Source organism: Trichechus manatus, unplaced genomic scaffold (assembly GCF_000243295.1).
Source record: "Trichechus manatus latirostris isolate Lorelei unplaced genomic scaffold, TriManLat1.0 scaffold00264, whole genome shotgun sequence".
NCBI classification, from domain to species: domain Eukaryota; kingdom Metazoa; phylum Chordata; class Mammalia; order Sirenia; family Trichechidae; genus Trichechus; species Trichechus manatus.
The window spans coordinates 113497-119359 of NW_004444200.1; the positions used below are offsets into that span (position 1 = coordinate 113497).

General features: G+C 40.7%; 1 pseudogene; it reads left to right on the forward strand.

Annotated features, from left to right (window-relative positions):
* Positions 1 to 935: 935 nt before the first annotated feature.
* Positions 936 to 5863, forward strand: part of LOC101350018 (serine/threonine-protein kinase MARK2 pseudogene) — a 10031-nt pseudogene continuing 5103 nt past the window's right edge.

The window sequence follows — 5863 nt, forward strand, 5'->3', positions numbered from 1 at the left end:
TATAGCGACTCTATTGGACAGCAGAACTGCCAGATAAGTTTCCTAGACTGTAAGCAAAGATGTCAGTTTGAGGACTAAGGTGCGCCTCACCCAAGCCATGGTATTTTCAATTGCCTCATATGCATGTGAAAGCTGCACAATAAATAAGGAAAACCAAAGAAGAATTGATGCATTTGAATTATGGTGTTGAGGAAGAATGTTGAATATACCATGGACTGCCTGAAGAACAAACAAATCTGTCTTGGAAGAAGTACATCTAGAATGCTCTTTAGAAGGGAGGATGCCATCTTAAGTACATTGGACATGTTATCAGGTGGGGCCAGTCCTTGGAGAAGGACATCATACTTGTCAAAGTAGAGGATCAGTGAGAAAGGAAAACCCTCAACAAGATGGATTGACACAGTGGCTGCAACAATGGACTCAAACAGCAATGATTGTGAGGATATACAGGACCAGGCAGTGTTTTGTTCTGTTGTACATAGTGTCGCTATGAGTCAGAACCAACACGATGGCCCCTAACAACAACAGTCTTTATGGGAGCAGATTGCCAGGTCTTCCCCCACACCAGCATCTGGGTGGGTTTGAACCACTAACCTTTCAATTAGCTGCCAAGCACTTAACTGTTTGTGCTACCAGGGCTCCTTAAACAAAGTTTAAAATAGCCTTTATCCCATCTATTGGACTTGCTGCCCCCTTGTGATCAGGCTGCTGTGTGTTTGCATTATTTAATACCAGTTTGAATCCACCAGCCACTCTTTGGAAACCCTATGGAGCAATTCTACTCTGCCATATAGGATTGCTGAGTCGGAATCGACTCGACAGCAAGGGGTTTGGGTTCGGTTGGTTTTTTATGATCATTCAAGAGTGAACTGTGGGTCCTATGTCAACCAAAACATGCTCCTCCATTTCACAGTACAGGTAGTTCACAACTTACGATGGGGTTATGTCCTGATGACTCCACTGTAAGCTGCTTTTGACGTAAATTGACTACCTCTCTTTTTTTAGTTATTATTATTGCTTTTTATTATCAGTATCTTTATAAATCTGATATTTATTTGTTGGCATCAGTGTCAAACAATGAAGTCAGAATCTGGCTGTTGGGTGCATGCACAGTACAATTGTTATGTTTTGTTAGAGTTGAACATTGCCCAACTTTCTATCCATTATGACTCCCTACAACATCGCCGCAGGCTTCATTGTAAACCAGGCCATAGCCTGCTATCTGGCAGTGTTTTGATCAGTAAACCATAACATTGAAAATCTGCGAGTAAAATCTGAGAATGATAACATCAGCATTTATGCACTGCAACATTATGTAGTATATATTATTAACGTTAAGATGTACCAAAAAAAAAAAAAAAAAGGACAGTCATAAGTGCAGTTCATCATCACTTGAATACATTCTAACTGGGAACTGTCTGTATTCAAAACCAATGAGACTAAGCCTAAGTAGCCACTCGCACAACCCATTTTACTAAGGTTCGTCAAAAAGCTCGTGATACTAATCCACAAAATAAGATATGGGACCATCACCCTAGGCATTAGGAGGTCAGGTTTCTCTTTGTCATATTTGTCCTGCACCTTTTCAAATCCCTCCAAACTAGGGTGAATAAAGCAGATTTGTTTAGGGTCCTGCAATGTTGAGGAACAACCACCCAACTGTGAGAGTGTTGCGCTAAGAAAGACTTTTGTTTTGACCCCATCAATACTCATTTTATTCCTCCCATTTCTTAATAAATGGTTAAAGATCTCCACCATGCTGTGATGGATTCCTTTCTCTTTTCTCTTTCTGCCTTGTTTTGCCCATTCTCTTATGATTTGTTCCAACCTCCTATCATTTGTTTCAGTATTTGGAAGTAGCTCTGAGACTAGTGGCAGTAACTCAGGCTGGACATAATCTAAACTTGGCTCTGGGTCAGGATCTGCCCAAGCACATTCATTTCTAGGGACCCCGAGGGTAGAGGGTAGTATCAATCAGAATTCAAGCTTGGCACAGTATCAGGGTTTACCTCTAAACTTTCTTTTACTTTCATTAAAATTTACCCATTGTTTATCAAATAAAGACTCCTTTGTCATAAAGGCCAGAGATTAAAAAATTTATTTACCCATTTGTAGGGGTCCTGGTTAGAGTCTATAGCTCAAAGCAGCCTGACCAAGCTTGGTTGAGCATTAGTGTCAAGATCATTGGCAAGACTAAACAGAACTTCCCCAGCCTTTTGAATCTCTCTCATGAAGTAAGATTAATGAAGACTTCAAATCATCCTAACATAGTAACTTGAAGAGATCAAGACTGAGAAAACGCTCCCTTTTCATGAAGTACACTAATGGAGGAGAGTGGTTGATTTCCTAGTGGCTCATGGAAATGTGAAAGAAAAAGTGACTCAAGCCAAATTCTGCCAGTGTCTGCTGTGCAATACTGTCACCAGAAGTATAGTGTGCATAGAGAGTTAAAAGCAGAAAACCTGCTCTTGGATGATGTTATGACATCAAGATTGCAGATGTTGAGGGGGCTTCCTATATCCCTCTTACAACAAAGACCTGGAAAAACAAATGATTTGATTCTATATGAATATCTAGGAGCCCTGAACAAGGCAAAGCTGAGGAAACAGACTGAGTGATGCGGGGCGGGGAGGGGGAGAGGGAGATGGTTTGGAAGAAGTGAAGAGTGCCAGAGCCACGGCAGCGAAACTGCAGAGCTGCAGCCACAGCAGTCCTCAGTGAAGCAGGCAAACAGCTGTGCTGTGCTGTGCGCATGCTCGGGAAGCAGTTTCCACATCGAGAGAGACGCAGAAGCAGTGATTCTGCCTGGACAGTCCGAACAAGTGAAAAGCAGTTCCCCAGGGGCTAAGATAAGTACATGTGGGCGCCCTTCCACGGAGATTAAAAAAAAAAAAAAGCCCATTTGGGAAAAACCTCTCTCCCTTTTACCTCCTCCCTCCGGGCTCTGCAACGGGAGTCCGCTGGGCCAGAAGTAGATCCCAAAAAGTGCCCTGACCCATTCTCCTGGACTTGGAGAGGAACAAATATGCTACTGGCTCCCCTAAGCCAGAAACAAAGGGTCGGCACAGCTCCTTTGGAAGGGACAGGTATAAGGGGTCCACAGACTTTGAGTGTCTTACGCCCCTGTACAGACTTGTGGGGATGCGTCTCAACAGCATCAGCCCTCACTACCACAGTACAACAGGACAAACATCTGAAGTTTAACTTCAACTGCTTCAGCTGTGAACTGGCAGATTTGTGACCCTAAAAACAGCCCTGCTCCTTAAGTAGGCACATTTATAGATCTGCAACAGGGGCTTGAGGACTGGTGGGATCACCTAAATCTCCTAGTCACCTGCTACAGGAGTCCAAGAAAAAGTGGTGCCCTCGAGTCTTTACAGCCAACAGAGTGGGGTGCTCATAGTCTGGCTGCAAAACTCACCTACCTACTCAACCTAGAGAATAGGAACATGCTTTCCTTTCAGACTCTCAGGGGCAGCCATCAGCCCCCTGCCAGGCTCAGCGTGTGGTCCCCTACCACAGCCAGAGTCCAGTGCCTGTGCCAATCACCCATGCCTCTCTAGGACTAGGGGTGAGAGCCTGCATCACACACTTGGTGACCGACTGCCTGGACATCTGAGGTGAACATATACAGGAAAATTTAATGGACTGCTGTGTGCACATACTTAGTTACAGAACTAACTACCTGGTGACAGGACGTTAGAGATTCAAAGATGTCAAAAATCAAACTAGTGCAAACGAGCAGCCTATTTGGCATATCAAAACAAAACAAAACAAGAAGCTAGGTCTCACTAAACAAGTCTAAATTAAAATTATAATAAATTATTGATGGCTCGGAGACAACAGTCACTATCAAATCACATAAGAGGCAGTCCATGATGGCTTCAGCAAGCTCCAAAAATAAAGAATCAATAAATTCCCTGGAGGAAGAGAACTTCCTGGAATTACCAGAGGCAGAATACAAAAGATTAATATACAGAACTCTTGTAGAAATTAGAGAGGAAATTCTACATAATTCAGAAACAGCCAGGGAACATACAAAGAAGTAGCGAAACTTAAAAAAGGTATTCAAGAACATAATGACAAATTTAATAGGCCGCAAGAATCCATAGAGAGACAGCAATCAGAAATCCAGAAGATTAACAATAAGATTTCAGAATTAGACAACTCAATAGAAAGTCATAGGAGCAGAATTGAGGCAGTAGAAGTTAGAGTTAGTGACATTGAAGATAAAGCTCTTGACGCCAACTTATTTGAGGAAAAATCAGATAAAAGAATTAAAGAATGAAGAAACTGTAAGTCATGTGGGACTCTATCAAGAGAAATAACCTACGAGTGATTGGAGTACCAGAACAAGGGGGAATAATGGAAAATACAGAGAAAATTGTTGAAGATTTGTTGACAGAAAACTTCCCAGATATCATGAAAGATAAGAAGATATCTATCAAAGATGCTCATCAAACCCCACATAAGGTAGATCCCAAAAGAAAGTCACCAAGACATCTTATAATCAAACTTAACAAAACCAAAGATAAAGAGAATTTTAAGAGCAGCTAGGGATAAAAGAAAAGTCATCTACAAAGGACAGTCAATTAGAATAAGCTCGGACTACTCAGCAGAAACCATACAGGCTAGAAGGCAATGGGATGACATATATAAAGCCTTGAAGGAAAATAACTGCCAGCCAAGAATTATATATCCAGCAAAACTGTCTCTCAAATATGATGGTGGAATTAGGGCATTTCCAGATAAACAGAAGGTCAGGGAATTTGCAAAAAACAAACCAAAATTACAAGAAATACTAAGGGTAGTCCTATGGTTAGATAATCAATAACACCAGGTAACAATGCAAGACTGGAACACAGGACACAGCAACCAGATATTGACTCAGATATGGATACCAAAAATACATCAAAGCTAAAACACTGAAAGTAGGGAAATAGATATCAATATGTAAAAAAGGACATTAAAAGAAAAAAGAGGGACTCAAAAAATGGAGACATTGATTTTTCTTATGGAGGGGAAGTTAAGGCGATATAAAATAATAAAAGACTGGTATAAACTCAGAAAAATAGGGGTAAATATTAAGGTAACCACAAAGGAATCTAACAATCCTACAAATCAAAATAAAAAAGTAGAAAAACATAAAGACCCAGCAAACACAAAATCTACAGCAAAGAAAAAGATGAAAAAAAATACATAAAGAAAAATGACTCAGCACAGAAAATTGAGGAGAGCAAAGAAACTGTGAACACCACACAAAAAGAGATATCAGGATGACAGCACTAAACTCATGCCCATCAATAATTACACGGAATGTAAATGGACTTAATGCACCTATGAAAAGACGGAGAGTGGCAGATTGGATAAAAAAGCATGATCCAACTATATGCTGCCTACAAGAGATGCACCTTAGACTTAAAGACACAAACAGGGTAAAACTCAAAGGATGGAAAAAATATATCAAGCAAACAACACTCAAAAAGGAGCAGGAGTGGCAATACTAATCTCTGAAAAAATAGACTTTAAAGTAAAATCCACCACAAAGGATAAGGAAGGGCACTATATAATGATTAAAGGGTCACTACACCAGGAGAACATAACTATAATAAATACTTACGCACCCAACAACAGGGCTCCAAAATACATAAAACAAATGCTAAGAGCTCTGAAGAGAGAGGTAGACAGCTCCACAATAGTAGTAGGAGACTTCAACATGCCACTTTTGGTGAAGGACAGAACATCCAGAAAGAAGCTCAACAAAGACACGGAAGAGCTACATACTACAATCAAACAACTTGATCTCATAGACATATACCAAACACTGCACCCAACAGCAGCCAAGTATACTTTCTTTTCCAAC